The sequence below is a fragment of the Accipiter gentilis genome, chromosome 21, assembly GCF_929443795.1.
Source record: "Accipiter gentilis chromosome 21, bAccGen1.1, whole genome shotgun sequence".
Lineage (NCBI taxonomy): Eukaryota > Metazoa > Chordata > Aves > Accipitriformes > Accipitridae > Astur > Astur gentilis.
In genome coordinates, this window is record NC_064900.1 from 957984 (window position 1) to 975718 (window position 17735).

At 49.1% G+C, this 17735-nt stretch overlaps 1 protein-coding gene across 3 annotated transcripts in view; it reads right to left on the reverse strand.

Moving 5' to 3' along the window:
- Positions 1-17735, reverse strand: part of ATN1 (atrophin 1) — a 28597-nt gene extending 10862 nt beyond the window's left edge. Inside the window, exon 1 of one of the 3 annotated variants that reach the window (XM_049824813.1) lies at positions 17531-17735. The gene's annotated coding sequence lies outside the window, so the exon portion shown is untranslated. Of the gene's footprint in view, positions 1-17198; positions 17300-17456 lie in introns of those variants that run through there. The other 2 variants (XM_049824814.1, XM_049824815.1) reach the window with 2 other exon arrangements.

The window sequence follows — 17735 nt, forward strand, 5'->3', positions numbered from 1 at the left end:
CATCAGGAGAAAAAAGCCACATCTCCTGGGTTATACTCTCTGATCTAGAAGCACAGAAAAGTTTTGGGAATAATAAGACTTGAGATTTGGGACCCCTAAAGGCCATCCCAGACCCAGAAAGATCAGCTTCCAGGTGGCCAGCGCAGGAGCAGTCTGGATGCACTTTCATTTCTCTGAGAAGGGAGCCGAAACCAGGGATCAGAGCAAAGGCACCGGACGGGAGAACTCTTGGACCCCCTGTGCAGCCCTGCTGCTGGACTGTGGGGCCCCGGAGTCGCTGCCTTCCACCGCCTCCATCTCCCTACCTGTGAAAAGGGAATAATGACACTGGCCTGTCTCTTCTGGGGCTCCACAGCTTCCCTGACCAACGCTTAGAGAAACCCATCCGGAAGGTACTTGGGAAGAGCAGGGGATTGTTTGTTTTAATTTCATTAATATTTTATTTGACCCTCATCAGGAAAGCCCCGGGGGACTCATCTAGCATTAATTCACACACACAACAATTCATTAACTGAGACCTCTTCTTTAATAGAAAAATAGCTCACGACGGTTTATAACTGACCTAATGGAGGCAGAGCACTCTCCTAATCCCTACCAGCTGATGTGTTTTACAGCCTGACATTTCTGTCATACTTTGGCCTTTGGTTGCTAATTCAGCCAGTTACACTGATGCTGTTCTATAGATAAGCATCTAGAATTAACATTTCTTACATGAAACAAACATTGTAAGTAAGGCGATCCTAATTTAACTCAACTTCAACGCACGCCATGTTGGCAACCTCCAAGTATTAGCTCAGCTCTGAACGCACAGAAGCGGCAACAGCACATTACCAGTATGTCACTGCTCTTTACGTTCAATAGGGATGCCACCCACGCCTCCCACACCAAAGAACCGAACATCATAACGCAGCGCACAGGTCTCACTTCAGCTTTCCAGTAACCCTGTAATGACAATTACAGTCTTTCCAGAGAAGTAAACCAGAGAAATAATACGCAGCCAACCACATACTGAAACTTCCCTTTTTAAAAGAGATACCAACTGGACACTTATGTCAACCGCTGAACATGCAGTACCAAACAAAGCCAGAAACAAATAGGTATGTTTCAGTAGACTTAATTAACCGCTGGGTTAATTAAGCTTCTATTAAGCTGGGAAGCTTCTATGACGTAGAGAGCAAACACTTTTCTAAAATATACAACAGAATTGATGCACCCATTATTAGGCTCAGTACAGCAACTGTTACGTCAGAGGCCAGACTAGAGGACCAGAACACCGCCTTCTAATTTTAACACCTATGAAATGAAAGCTTGCGACGCGAGCCTTAACAACTAACAAAGTTACACCTAACCCTTCCTGTCACTGAAGATCCCTGTAAATGTCTCTGAAGAGTTCGTACGGCTCTGTGGTTTCGGAAAGGAAATGAGACATTTGGCAGGGCTGCTGCCGCCGAAGGGATAACCTTTTCCTGGCCCTGTGAAGCCCTTTACAGGTTTGATTTGAGTTATGAGGCATTGCGAATTGCTATTTTCTGTTTGCGTTTCATACAACCCAGCTTGGTTTGGCTTGCTGCCCAAACCCCTCCATATTCTCGTGTAAGCCCTGGTGCAGTCTCCTGCGAGCGACGCGCGCACAACAGGCATCCCCGTGTGGGATCCAAAATGGATCCCGCTCCTCCTCCTCCCCAGCTTCAAGTCATTCTCCTTGCCAAAGGTGGACTGTCCTGCACAGGCAGCCGGGAGATCGCAGGCTCCAATTCCTCTTCTACTGAAGGATGCAGATAAGCTCTCTCCTTCCCAGGCTGTAGCGTGGAGCAACTCTGCATGGGTAACAAACTGGAATCAAGTCCATCTCAAATGAGATGCGCTCCCGTTTTACCTACTTAAGTATACGCGCTCGGTCTCTCTTAGAGAAAGTTGGGTGAATGTCCTTGGCTCAGGACAGCATTTACACATTAGATTGAGGGTCTGAGAAAATGAGCTTTCCTAGATGGCAACAGAAGCAGAGGAAAGGGGAAGAGGACCAAGTTGTCTGGGATGGTGTCCGGGGCTTTGGCCGGGACTGTAAATGACAAACGAGGCTTGCACATGCTGGGGCTGCACACACAGGTACACCCAGCAGACATCCCAACAGCAGAGAGGCCATTTCCAGGGAGATAAGGAAGTCTGGAAGGTGCCTCCAAATCCACGGAGGGCTGAAGGGTTCTGTCACTTCGGCTGGTGCTCAACGGGCAGAGCAAGCTCCAGGATGGGCAGCCCAAGTCCGGGGCTCCAGTCTGCTTGAGAAGGTCAAAAGCCAGCTAAGGTCCAGCCAGCCCTCCCTGGGGCCAGTGACAGGAGAAGGGAGAGCTGAAGGCTCCCAGTATCCATGTCACTTAAGAAAAAGAGCTAACACTACCATTACTTCAGCAGTGTTTCTTTAGCTAGCAGACGTTTAAGGCCTGATCCAGTCCTCACTGAGAGTAGCTGCTGGCACTCAGTTGTCAATAGTTACCATAGTCTCTTCCCCTTCTTTTGTATTACTCCTCTCCTGGGGAAAAAAAAAAAAAAAACAGCCCACAAACATCTGCTTGGTTTTATTATCTGCTGCTCCTGATCTTCTCCAACTGTAATGTCCCAGTAATCTCAGGCAGATTCAGACCTGGTCCAAGCCGGACGGGAGGTGCAGCAGGCAGGATGTGACCATGGTGCGTGACAGAGGAGCCCACCCCCAGCTAGCCAGTGGTGATTTTGGGGTGGAGGGGAATAGCACTGATGCAGCCTCCTCTCTCCCCCGAAGCTCTGCCTAGGCACTGCCTGGTAGACCACATACCAGTTGGAGGCACTGAGTGAGAAGATGTCAAGGTGCACGGCTGGATCATTCAGCCTCAATGAAGAAATGAATTAAAAACTCTGCCACCCACCAGGACCACAAATGCTGCAAGAGGGGGCAATGTGACAGCATCTGTACTTTTAAACAAAATGGGACAGTGCCTGTTCTCTGGTCCTGGGGGTGACTGGCATTGCGCAGCTTGCGCCTGGATGGCAGAATTCTCCTACCCTCCAAAAGGGGATGGACACATCTAACCTCGCCACCGGCAATCGGTATGTTCCTGTGCTAACTCCTACACCACGCTCGGGCATCACCTGGGAGAGCGCTCGTTGGCACAGACCACAGACCATACGAAAGAACACCATCCTAATGGACAGACAGTGCTGTGCACCACTGCTGGGGCCCGTTTAGTTTGTTACTACAGGCGTAGCCAGCGTTACCTTCCCCTAGACGCTCGTCCATGGAAATTAAGTTTGGAGTAAGGAGTCGGTGAAGTTCCTCCTTTAGTCTAAGTACAGATGTTCCGTAGTTCAAACCTCTTGTTTTCTTCAGTTGGGAACTGTTAAAAGTACACAGTGACTATTCCTTAAGTCACTTTTTGAAATGTAGGAACTACATCCAAAATCCTACGTGAAATCAAAGGCATTTGGCATGCAAAGGCAGGGACTCGGAAGTCCTAAGATGTGAGAATTAAAATGAGTCTGCTTCTCTGCAATTTATTAGCTCTATGTTATGTTCCCATCCTGGTTATTCTCTTCCCCCTTCTGCAAAGGGAAAGGCTAGCACTGGAGGGAGGAACCAGGGTGGCGAAACAACCACAGCTGCTTTCTAACACACTGCAGATGCTGGAAAGTGTCCTGCAAGATGGGATGATAACCAACGGATCCCTCTTGACAGGTAAAGATCGCTCAGAAGGGAGTGACCACTGGCGCAATATAGCCAGGGGACATGCAGCGTGGGTGGGAACTGAGAAGTGTATATATATTTATGTGTATATATATATATACTGCCCAGTGAATGATGGTCCCAGGCAATACATTTTTAACTCCTGTCTCCATTTCCCTGATTTATAAAATGAAGGGAAAATTCCCAGAAATGTAATCGGGTTTAACAACTGTGCAGTATATTGAAAACACAAAGTTTCATCCAAAATACTGCAATCAGACACCCTGAAGTACGACATTTCCCAATGGCTAATTATCTGACTTCATGCTTGAACCCTGGCATCTTACTATAGGGCAAGGCAGAGAAAGGGAGGGAAGGAAGGGGAAGGGGCTGTGTTCAGCGTTAGATAGCCACAAACGAACAGGTCAGGGTTCAGGTTGCATGTCACAGTCTTATTGTCAGTCTTTTGATAGGTACACGGAGCGTGACATTACTGTAAAAGGGAAAATGATTGTGTGAGCAAAGGGATTAGGATGCCAAAATGGTTGAATACCAAGATGGCAGTGGGCAAACACTTGCAGCTAATACTGTCTTGGGTGTGAATGTTCCCATGACTTGCAAATTTTTTTTTACTCAGTAAATTTTGTTAAGAAGAAGTATATTTATGTGACACCAAATGAAAGGTAGTTTTGAAACAGGCGTTTTTCTGTCTCCTACAAAATAATTACAACACTGGGTGGATGCGGGGGCTGCGAACTCAGGCTGGAAAGTGGATTAATCAAGGGATAAGACCGTAGATCTGGTCAAATAATCGTATTCCAGTTAACACTCTTGCCCACCCAGTGGATGAAGTTTAACTACATCCTTCCTGCAATACTAACGTGAAGCTGGAGGATCTCAGGGGACCGAAACACTCGTGAGCCCAGGCTGAAGGCAGTAAGCATTAGCTAAAGCTTTCTCCACCTGCTCCCCCTGCTCCCGCGGGCCACTTCTGCCCACTGCACACACGCACCCCAGGATCAGAGCACACACCTCCCCGTCCTCCGCAGCCCCCACACACACCGCGACAGGAGCATCCGACCACCAGCAGCCGTCGGACGTGGCCGGGAAGGGCTGAGACCTGCCTGGCTAGGGAGGCTTGGCAGCACGGCGAGACGTGGCAAACTTAAAGACAGAAATGCCTGCAATGCAAGTGAAAACTGCTCTTCCTGCTCAGAAATCAAAATATAAATTCAGTATAAAAATAGTTCAGTATAAAAACAGTTGTCAGCTTTTGTCATTTTCTATAAATAAATGGATTTTATATTGGCAAGGTACTGTTAATTTCATTGGATTCTTCTATCTTCAAAATATCGCGTAAAATGGGCCACTATGAAATGTTTTTAAATAAATTTAATCAATAAATGTAAATGTATGCTTTCAGAAACTTCATTCTGTACCAAAGGGTGAACTACACACACTTTAATATACAAGCTGAATGAAGTCTCCTGATTTAGATCTACCTATGCATGTAAGAGAAGAGCAGGTTCACAATCCCATCATAGGAGAAGATCAGGTTTGTGACCACCTGAGGAACCCGAACATACACAAGTCCATGGGACCCAGCGAGATGCATCCCAGGGTCCTGAGGGAATCGGCTGATGTAGTTGCCAAACCACTCTCTGTGATATTTGAAGAGTCATGGCAGTCAGGCGAATTCTGCAGTGACTGGAGAAAAGGGAATATTGCACCCATTTCTAAAAAGGGTAATAAAGAGGACCCCGCCAACTACTGACCAGTCAGCCCCACCTCCACACCCAGTAAGATCACGGAGCAGATCCTCCTGGAAGACACAGAGGTGATTAGAGACAGCCAACACCGAGGGCAAATCGTGCCTGACTGATCTAGTGGCCTTCTACAACGGAGTGACCACATCGGTGGACAAGGGAAGAGCTACAGATGTCACCTACCTGCACGTCTGTAAGGCCTTTGAGATGAACCCCCACAACATTCTTGCCACTGAACTGGAGAGATACAGGTTTGATGGATAAAGAATTGGATGGATGGCCCCATCCAAAGCGTTACACTCAATGGCTCAATGTCCAAGTGGAAACCAGTAACGAGTGGTGTCCCTCAGCGGTCCGTACTGGGACCAATACTATTTAGTATCTTCATCAATGACACAGGTAGTGGGATCGAGTGCACCCTCAGCAAGTTTGCAGATGACACCAAGCTGAGTGGTGCAGAAGATAACGCTTGAGGGAAGGGATGCCACCCAGAGGGACCTTGAAGGGCTTGAGGAGTGGCCCGGTGCGAACTCCATGAAGTTCAACAAGGCCAAGGGCGAGGTCCTGCACCTGGGTCGGGGCAATCCGCAGGATCAGTACAGGCTGGGGGATGAATGGACTGACAGCAGCCCTGTGGAGAAGGACTTGGGGATACTGGGGGTGAAAAATCAGGCACGAGCTGGCCATGTGCACTCGCGGCCCTGAAAGCCAGTTGTATGCTGGGCGGCATAAAAAGCAGCGTGGCCAGCAGGTCGAGGGAGGCGGTTCTGCCCCTCTGCTCCATGCTGGTGAGACCCCACCTGCAGTACTGCGTCCAGCTCTGGGGTCCCCAGTACAAGAAAGACATGGATCTGTTGGAGTGGGTCCAGAGGAGGCCACAAAAACAGAGGGCTGGAACACCTCTGCTATGAAGACAGGCTGAGAGAGTTGGGGTTGTTCAGCCTGGAGAAGAGAAGGCTCCGGGGAGACCTTACTGGGGCCTTTCAATATATAAAGGGCGCTTATAAGAAAGACGGAGAAAGACTTTTTACCATGGCCTGTAGCGAGAGGACAAAGGGCAACTGTTTTAAAGTGAAAGAGGTTTAGATTGCACATAAGGAAGAAATTTTTTATGATGAGGGCAGTGAGACGCTGGAACAGGCTGCCCAGAGAAGCTGTGGGTGCCCCATCCCTGGCAGTGTTCAAGGCCAGGTTGGATGGGGCTTGGAGCGACCTGGTCTGGTGGAAGAGGTCCCTGCTGATGGCAGAGGGGCTGCATGATCTTTAAAGGTCCCTTCCAACCAAACCATTCTGTGATTCTATGAGTCAATGCCTAAAATAATACCTCCCATGCAAAACAGGGACTCAACCTGAGCCAACAACTTTAATCCTTTTATTATATGTACTTGTCGACTTACCTGTCAACAGTACCTGTTGACAAATTCACTTGTGATGCTACCTAGGTGCTCCTTCTCCCCAGTAAAATAATAAAGATTTAAATGCTCACATTTCAGGAAAAGGTGCCAAATAAGAGTACTAAAAATAAACTTGCAGAGTGCTGGCAGTCCTAGGAGATAAAGCCAGCTTAAATTTTAAGCCTATATTAATGTTTTGTTTTCTTAATTCTGCACAACCATGAGGAGTAAGAATGTTATTTTGAGTACAAAAGCTGTAATTCTGGAACCTCCACTCAATGAAAAACGTATCCAAGAAAAAAAATATTTTCTGATGAGCAGAGTGAAGTAAAAACAATTAGAGCTAAAGCAAGGTAAAAAATAATAAAAACATTCATGCGTTTAACAATAGCTTAATTTACAGCATAGAAGATATTAATTTTTGCAGAAGTAACTGAAAATAAAGTTTGATTGACTAAATGAAGGTTAGATGTACTACAGAAGGTTACGTTAATCGTAAAACGATTCCTGAGGGCACACTAAAATGACTGTAAGTATGTAACAGATTCACTTAAAAATCTCAGAAGAATCTTTCAGTCTCCCCAGAGGAGGGCCTCTGGATCTCTTGGAGACACAGGTTGGCAGAGCCCAGTGGAGGATCACAAAATGCAACACACTGCGCTCTTCCTTCTGCAAGTGGGATGGACACCTACGGACGCGTGATGCAGAGGAAGGACACACCACACTCTCCATACTCACTATTTTAAGAAGTGCAGCACCTTCTATATTTGCAGCGCCTGAGCACACCTTACCTGTGGAGCTGCTAGGGGTTAAGGGTCTATTGTAATACTCAAGACCCCTCTTTTTATACATACGTGTTCCTTTACCAAGGACTGCAAAGTAAATTACTCAAAGACATCACAGGCTCGTCGCCCAGAGACCCAAAGGAAGATGTCGGCTGGAAGGGACACCTGCAGGTCTCTGCTCCAAACCCCTGCTCACAAGCTGGGCTGACCCCAAATCTAGATGGGGCTGCTCAGGACCTTGTCCAGGTAAGTCCTGAACATCTCGAAGAGTAAAGCTTCCCCAGCTGACCTGGGACACCCATTCCAGTGCAGAAACACCCATTACCAGCCGTAATTTCCTTGTTGCAACTCATGAATGTGACTCCATGGACCATAGCTCCTCATTACTAGTACATGGCAATTATCCACCCATCAACCCATCATGGCTGCAGACTTCTGCTGCAAGTCTTTACCGGGGAAGATTGGTGGCAGCTTTGCAGCTGCAGGACATATATAAGAATACAGGAAACCAGAAGGTGAATCCAGAGTCAGGGCGGCCACACCATCCATCCCTCCCTTCAAGTAACAGACCAGCGAACAGCAACCAGGGTCACCCCTTTCTGCCAAGACCCGTATTGTTCTGAAGCTGGCAGGGGGAGGCCTGGGCAAGGATACGACTCTGCTCAGAGCCCTCCGTCCCAGGCAAACTAGTCAGAGTATAGAGAAGAACCAGAGAGAAGCTCAGTAGCTAGGAGGATCAAACTCTGCAAACGGATTTGAATGAATGACGTGCTGAAAGTATCAGGCTAGGTGGAAGAAAACCTGCTGGATCCTCACAAGGATCAATGTCCTACCTCCCAACAGCATTAAGTTAGGAGACACGGTCAGTATCGCAGTTGATCACAATTTAAGAGAGTACGTAAGAGAATAAAATACTAAAGCAAAACGAGGATGGATATAGAAAAAGGGCAAAGGGAAGCCAACGTGGCTGATGAAAGTAAATTAATGAGGGTAATAATTAGGATGAGAACTAACTGAGGAGTCCTGTAGAAGGACTTTCCAAGAGGAGTGACTGGGTAATTAAATGGCACATGAACTTACATCTAGGTAAATATAAAGCAATGCACACAGAGGAGAAAACAGCTCCATCTCCACATATAAAATGATGGACCTCTGAGCTGACGAGTGCCACTCAAGAGCGATACCCTTGGGATACGAGAGGCAGATCCATGAAAACGTCACCTTGGTATTCAGCAGCCATCAAGAAAGTGAACCACATGCTAGAAATTCCTTGAGAAAGGAACTGAAAACAGAACAGAGAATGTCCTTATGCCCTTGTACAAACCCAAGCCTTTCCCACATCTCGAAATGTGTGTGCAGTTCTGCTCCTTTCGCAAGAACTGGAAAGGGCAACGAAGAGGCATGACTGAGTGGGTTAGACATCTTTATCCAGAGAAAAGGTTATTAAGTGAGGATGTGATCGAGGACTGTAAAACCACATACGAAAAGTAGAGGCTGGGTAGGAAATAATTTTTCACCGTCTTTTCCAGTACAAGAACTGAGGACCATCAAATAACACTACAAAGAAACAAGTTTAAAACCAATAAAAAGAGACAGTTCTTGAACTGGGTGGCTGCAGAATTTCCAATCAAAGGGCACTATAGGTGTTAGAAGTGTGCACGGGTTTGATGGGAGACTGGAGAGTTTCATGGAAGAGAGAATAACTGGTGGTTTCTGAATAGCTAGAAACCACATCCAGCTATGGCAGTCTCTTCACCAAAAACAGCTGGAAGCTGTAGGAGCATCAGAGGAAAACGGCAAGTAAGCTTGCCTTAACTTATGCTCTTTCCCAGGAAGCAGCGGACTCCAGACTAGATGGACCTAATAGGGTCATTGGCACGTTTTTAACAAGTTCAACAGTACAAAGTGCCGAGTGATACACTGAAGTGACAAGCACATCTGCCATAGGAACTTCTGCTCATCAGTAGGGAGCGCTGAGGAGAGGCATTTACTAATCGCAGGATGGCTGTGGGCACCATTGCTATTTCAAAGGCATCAGGCAAGGTATTACCAAGCAATGAGAAAAGGTATTAATGCCACTGGACATCGCACTTGTCAGACATCCTCTGGTAGACCACGTAATGCTTTAGCTACTCAACATCAGGAAAGATCCAAGAGGATTGGAAGAGGTGCAGAAAGCAGTTTCCAGAATGCCAAGGGACACAAAGAGTCTCTCTGTTATGTACGAGACCTATAAAGACTTTACTTTTTTTAACCTCACAAAATAAAAGCTGAGGCGATGTGATTACTGTCTGTAAAACACCAGAAACTAAACACAAAGGAGACAGAAGGGGTATTTAAGCTAACGGAGAAGGTTGGTATAAGAACAAATGGGTATAAAAAGGCCACCAACAATTTTAAGATGGAAATGAGAAGACTTCTGGCCATATGGTGAAGCTTTGAACAGCTCTCCCTGGAGCCTAACAAGGGCAAAAGAAACTTATTATTATTATTAAGACAGAATTCACTACATTTGCAAAAGCAAGTAGGTGGCATAATACCCAAAGGGACTGGGAGGCAGTCCTGAAGGGCAAAGGAGTCCAGGAAGGCTGGACATTCTTCAAGAAGGAAATCTTAAAGGCGCAGGAGAGAAGGCCGTCCCCATGTGCCAAAAGACAAGCCAGCAGGGAGGAAGACCAGCCTGGCTGAACAGAGAGCTTTGGCTGGAACTCCAGAAAAAAAGGAGAGTTTATGACCTTTGGAAGAAGGGGCAGGCCACTCAGGAGGACTACAGGATGTCGTGAGGCTATGCAGGGAGAAAATTAGAAGGGCCAAAGCCCAGCTAGAACTTCATCTGGCTACTGCCATAAAAGACAATTTTAAAAGCTTCCGTAACTACATTAGCAACAAAAGGAGGGCTAAGGAAAACCTCCATCCTTTATTGGATGAGGAGGGAAACATAGTGACAAAGGATGAGGAAAAGGATGAGGTACTTAATGCCTTCTTTGCTTCAGCCTTTAATAATAACACCAGTTGTTCTTGGGGCATCTAGGAAGGCCCTAGAGGGATCTGGACAAGCTGGATCGATGGGCCGAGGCCAACTGTATGAGGTTCAACAAGGCCGAGTGCCGGGTCCTGCGCTTGGGTCACAACAACCCCAGGCAGCACGACGGGCTTGGGGAAGAGGGGCTGGAAAGTTGCCCGGTGGAAAAGGACCTGGGGGTCCTGGTCGACAGCCGGCTGAAGATGAGCCAGCAGTGTGCCCAGGTGGCCGAGGTGGCCAACAGCATCCTGGCTTGTATCAGAAACAGTGTGGCCACCAGGAGCAGGGAGGCGATCGTCCCCCTGTACTCGGCACTGGTGAGGCCATCTTGAGTCCTGTGTTCAGTTTGGGGCCCCTCGCTACAAGAAAGACATTGGAGGTGCTGGAGCGTGTCCAGAGAAGGGCAACGATGCTGGTGAAGGGTCTGGAGCACAAGTCTTATGAGGAGCATAAGGGTATCACCATCCCTGGAGGTATTTAGAAGACGTGTGGATGTGGTGCACAGGGACGTGGTTTACTGGTGGACTTGGCAGTGCTAGGTTAATGGGCAGACCTGATCACGTTAACGGTCTTTTCCAACCTAAATGATTCTATGACTTTGCAGCCAGTAACCCAAGGGACACCCTTTTGTCACGAACACCTCAGAGAACAGTGTCCTGGGAACCTGTGCCAGTGCTGAACCACCCTTGGGAGGACGGAGAGGTTTTGTCTTACATACTTCACCAAGTTCACTGTGAAGTATGATTTTAGTTCTCACAATTTTATGAAATCAGAAAACATGATGCTTATGGCTAAATCAATGAAGGATTAAAAGCCACAAGTATTCAAAATTCTCCCTGATCCCAAGAGAATTCAAAGCAAGCAATTCATGCCAAAGTGCAACCACCTAGAGATACGTAACCTGCCTTACCGACCACAGACACAGGCCTCCACCTCTCGAGTGGGCACCTGAGCCCAGAGACTGACCCCAAATTAGGCTCAGGCTGGACTGCCAGGAGAAAAGGCACGATGGCAAGTGAAACCACTGCCTGAGATATTTTTAATGCCCTGGGAAATCTCTGTAAAGCAGCACGTGACAACCCGTGGGCTGAAGCTTGGTGCACAGCTGTGGCACAAGCATGACCTGCCCCATCAAAGAGACCTCACGCACGGATCCACTGTCAAACAGCAGGTTCCCCAAAGCTCGCCGTTGAGAGGCAAGCTTCCTATCATGGAATATCACTGGTAGCTGGCGAAGGCACCAACTGAATAAAGTTTGCAGAAACATGAGTAAAGTTTGCAGGTGGTGCTGAGGCAGGTGGGATGGTAAATGATGAAACAGAAACCCTGGCAGAGACCAGCTGGGGTTACTGCTGCAAAGGGGTTGCACAGAAAGACAAGCGTTTTAATTATGGAAAATTTTTACATCAAGAACAGAAGAATGTAGAATGCTTTCAAGGATGAAGATCCAAGGATACACAGAAGCTCGAAAACAGCCTTGTAATTAAGGGCTGGTAGCAAACAGAACATGAGTTCCCAGCACGAGACTTCCAAGGGGGCTATTCCTGAATGAATGAAACCCACTGGTGCACAGAGAGGAATACTCTTCAGGAGGAGGCAGAGAGAGATGATTTTTACCTGACTATATACAAGATTGGTGGGGCCATTCTGGGAGCAGTGCGTACAGTTTTTACCTGCGTACTCCAAAAAGGACGCTGACAAATTGAAAACTTCCCAAAAGAACAAGAAGGAAGTCTGGTAACTCCTCCCCTTACAGTACGGGCCTTAAGAAGCTCAATATATTTAGCTTATCAGAGAAAAGGTTAAAAGGCAACTGTACTACAAAGGGAGAAGATTTCTGACAGCAGAGGGCTCTTTAACCTATAAGACAAAGACCCCAGATCCAATGGATCTAGCTGAAGCTAGACAAATTCCACACAGAAATAGTGCAAAATCTGAAAAGTGGGAGAAATCAATCACTTGAAAAACTTGCAGATGGATCTAGCGTATCACTGGAAATCTCTAAGGGGTTTTTTTATTATTTTATTCCAAAAAAAATACTCTTAATATTTTCTGCAAAGACCACCTGGTGACATCCCCTGCCATGTGCTGTGCAGGGGCGAAGACCAGCCAGTTGACCAGAACAGGTTTTTCAATACTAAAGTCATTAGCAGTCACAGAGGGGTTGGCCAAGAGGTGATGGGGTCTAGCTCTGGGTAAAGACGTACTTTGAAAGCAATGGTCGAGCAACGCATGAGGAAAGCTTGATGGATAATCACCACTGGATAAATCACTCCTCACAGAGGGTGGACCCTCTTCATGTGCCTGGCAAACTCTGAACAATACTGAGGAAAATCACTTCATCTATTGCCCTGCCTGAAAGAAAAACAGTAGTATATCCAAAATACTATGCTATAGATACACTTTAAATCCAATACACTATGCTATATATCTCAATATAAAATGTAATATAAGATATAACATTATGTAATATATAAGATATATTATATTACCCAGACTATTATATTTATTGTGATATATATACACACTCATAAATATATATATATACACACACAGTATATCCAATCCACTGTCCAAAGAGCGGAAGGTTGCTCAAATGCAACCTTCACTTAAGTGATCTATAACACAGAGAGACCTTGTGGAAGAAACAGGGTATCACCAAGTGCCTTGTAAGGCCGGGAAGTACAAGACTCAAATTTTCCAGCTAAACTGATCTATGATGAACAATGTCACCAGGGCAAGAAACATGAAGGAAGATTGAAAGCAACCAGCTACCCTTCTTCAGCAAAGCCCAGACAGACCATCATTGGCTGAAATTGCTTGGAGAAGGTATGGCAGTTACCCTTTGGTTTGCAGGTAAAAAATACTGCCACAACAATCAATCAAACACTAATATTTTTACAGGAGGCAATAACAAATCAGTGTTCGCTGCCACAACAAACACAGAAAACAGACTGCCGGAGATTTCTGCAGGAGCATTATCAGAACTGGAAGCAAGGCAATGCTTCTGAAGGGATCACTTCCTCACAACGCCGACTTGCGTTAAACTTTCAACGTATGCCAAATCCTCACCCCCAAGCGCTCGAAGCCCACACCGGCCAAGCAGACGAAGGTAGAGAGGTAAAGCTCAAACCAGCTGAGCTGGAAACATCTGTCTCATCCTTCTCCATACACGTCTCGCCGAGCACACGGGCCGCGGGCCCACGATTGCCCACCGTGCGACTGGAAGGACAGAAAGACACTCCAGTGTTCGGCTCAGCGTGACGCAAAGAGCAATGGGACCTGGGCGACCTAGCAACAGGCACGCCTTGGGCACGGCTGCAGCTTCAGGAACACAGGCGAGGCACTGAGATGGTGCGCCTCATGTCCATGTTAAACCATCCGCTGGGACCAGGCTCAGGCAGGGATCACACGAATTAATTCTGCAGAGAGCACGTACCCTAGGTGGAGCTCACTTGGTCAAGAGCATGACTCTTGCAGAGATGCCTCTACTTTCAAACAGGCTCAGAGGTTGTGTCGCCTTCTCATTTGGCCTTCAACAAATCTGTAAAGCATTCCTATTCTCTACTTCACTGGGAACAGTCCTCAAGAAGTACAGATGGAAGAGATGAAGTGATAAACGCAGGAAATATACTTCCTACTGCCTTGGCATCTCCTAATGGAGGAGGAAAGAGACCAGAAAATCCACTGGAGGCAGGAAAGGAGTTTATTTGTCCAAAAGAGAATGGGAGAAAGAAAAAACAGGACTGGGGAAGATACAGGAGGAAAGCAGGTTATCAGAATAAAAGGCGGACGCCCAAAGAAGAAAAATACAGGATTGGGTAAACATTCAGGGAGATATTTAAGGAGGGGCACAGCTGAATAAACGCTCAGACCAACTCCAGAGACTGCATTTGCAAAGGTATTACACCCCAGATCTGGTAAATAAATAATCCTTCCCTACCCGGCTCTGTATTCCACAGCGACTGCTCCCCTCAACTCCACCTCCACCCCCCAGAAAAATGCTGATGAACATGAGGGAGCTCCAGGAGGAATCGGGAAGGTGCACGACAGAGGCTGAACTTTGGGAAGAGGAAAACCCGCCTGATTCACATCAGCTACAAATAAAAATAGAATGGAGCGCTTCAGCTGGAAGGGACCTACGACGATCATCCAGTCCAACTGGACTAGACGCTCCCCCTCTTGAAGAAAAACACAGATGGGGTTGCTTTTAGTATAGCGATCCCACGATGCCACAGAATCACAGTTCCTTGCACGCCCATTATTACTTTGGAATACAAGTACGCCCACAAGAAACCTTATTATTATTCCTTGTGCAGACAAACCTAAAGGTGAGAGTGCCAGAACCTTTCAGAGGTATCCAAGGGGTACAAAATCTGGGGGAGGAGGTAAACGCATACGGAGAGAGGTAAAGGCAGGCCACTGCAGCAGGTTAAACCTGTTAATCTTCTTCATTAGGATTCACTGCACATTTAATTTTCACGTTTGGAGGGGTTTTGTCATTTCCAGCAGGAACCCTGGTGCCGTACGTTCACTCCTTGGCCATACCTGAAAGGCCCCATCATGGGTCACAACTGGAAAAGTCTGGTTTGGAAGACCAGATCGTTCCCAAGAAGCTGGGGAAATACACGAACGACTGATTGTGCAGTCATCAATAACAAACATAATAAAAATAAACCAAAAGAACAAGTTGGCCAAGAAACAGGGGAAAAGAAGGGTGAAATTCACCCCAATGAACAATCTGACCATGCACATTTACACGTGTCGCATCCATGGGTAAAGATCTTGGAGCTCCAGCCCCTCAGGGATGTATGTGCAGCGCAGAAGCGATGCACAACACCCTCGGGCTTAGAAGAAAGGAGGGTCCAGCTTTCAACTCGAGCAACTGTGGGATTTGGGTTACGAGACTGAGGTAACCAGGCACGGATTTGGCTGATGTGACACCCACCACGCACTGATTCTGGTGGGAAGTCAGGGCTGAGCTCTGAAGCTTGAGGCATACGCATACCTGCAGGGCGTGTAAGCCTGCTCCACCATTCAGGTGGACGCAGAACGAACAGCATTTTCAACTCCTCCTCTGCTCTCCTGCTACACGCACCTTAGGATAATGGCCCACTACTTTCTCCTCACTTTTTCAATGCTGGAAAGCGTAGCGGTGCCCACGCAATCCACCCGATCCAATCGGGCATAATGAAAAGAGATTTGAGTGGCTAGCTCGGTAAGGACACGCTGCTCCTCAAGAACCACAGCCCTGCAAAACAGACCCTGCAGACAAAAGCCATAGAAATTCTTACAGTAGCCATCCTGGCAACTAAGTAACTCGCGGCATAACTCGGGCGGCCACAGCACAGAGCCCAACACGAAGAAAGCCACTGCCCGTCTCGAAACCAACTTCAGGCACGTACAATAGCTACGAAGGCAGAACTCAACGGCGAGCGAAGGCAGCGTGTAAAGTAATGCCACGGTGACCAAATGGCTGCCACTTCCAACAGCACAGCGGCCACTCCGCAAAATACAACCGGCAATTCGCCGGGCAACAACGGCCGAGGCAGCCACAGGCCGGCGGCAGGGCAGAACCGCCGCCGCTTCGATGGCACAGGCAGAAGGACAGCGTGGGAAACCCAGATGCCACCTCTCCCCCCACCCCCCCCCCCAAAAAAAAAAAAAAACCCAACCCTAAATAGCAAATGGACAACCAGCCCCACGCACCGAGGGCTCGCAGCGAACGCCACCCTGATGCCGCCCAACCCTACGGGTCTCGTCTGCTCCCCAAGTATCGACCTGGTCTTTCGGAGGCAGAGGGCAGCGGGTCCCTGGGATCGGGGGTGGCAGCGGGAAGGGGCCGAATCCCACCCGTGCCTGCCACAGAAACGGAGGGGGGAGCAAACGCACTTCTCGCTGCCCCCACCCCCCGCGATTCCCCCGGGTCAGGTCCCGATGGAAGCATTATTTCCAAATATTCCGCACCTGGGAGAGCGGGGACAATACGGGCCTCTCCGGGAGGAGGGGGGCGCTCGGGGTGGGGTGGGGGGGGGGGGGCTCTGGGGGCCGGCAGCGCGGGAGCTGGCCCGGCAGGCAGCGTGCCGGCCGACCCCCCCAGCCCCCCCCAGCATTGTCGCCCGCTTCCCCCCGCACGCCGCCGGGCTGCAAACTCACAACTCCCGCCTCGCCCCGGCCCCCCCCCCCCCCCCCCCCCCCCAAACCACCCCCCCCCCCGCCCCCGCCGAACTTTCTGCTGCAGGGAAGGGGGGCTCCGCGGGCGCTGACGTCACGCCGGGCGCGCGGCGGGGGGTGTCCCCGCCCCGGGACCCCCGCGGCGGGTGCGGAGACACCCCACCCCCCCCCCCCGCCCCGCGCCCCCCCTTTTCCGGAGGGAAGGCGCTCCGCCGCCGTCCGAGGCAAACAAGCCCCCCCCTCCCACCAATCCCTCCGGTGCCCCCCCCGGTGATTTACGATCGCTCCCAGCCGCCGCCGGCAGCGGGATGGGGCCGATGGGGTCTCCCCCCCTCCCCCCCGCCCCGCCGAGCCGAGCCGAACCTCCGTGACCCGCGGCGTCCCGGTACCCCCCCGGCCCCTCGCCGCATCCACGCCGGGGCAGGCACCGCCGGGGGCCCTTCCTTCCCCGGCGCCGCGGGGGTTAACCGCCATCCCCCCAACTTTACTGTGTCGTGTGTCCGTCGTCCCCCCCCCCCCCCTCCCCGCAGCCGCCTCACCCCCCCTCCCCGACAGGCGGACCGGAGGAGAAAAAAAAAAAAAAATTAAAAAAAAAAAAAAAAATAGAAAACCCAAACCCACCCGCGGAAGAATGCAGCGAGTGGGCGAAAATGACAAGCGGGGCGGGAGCGGCTGGGAGCGGGCGAGGGACTCACCGGCGGCTCCGGAGGGGAGGTCGAATGAAGGGAGGAATGGAGGCGGCGAGGAGCGGGGGGAAGGGATTTAAACGCTGCCCCCCCCCCCCCTTTTTTTTTTTTTTTTTTTTTTTTTTTCCTCCTCTCTCCTTCCCTCCCTCCTCCTTTTCCGCGCTCCCTCGTTTCCTCTCGCGTCTCCGGAATAACCGGTCGGCGGCGGGGGCAG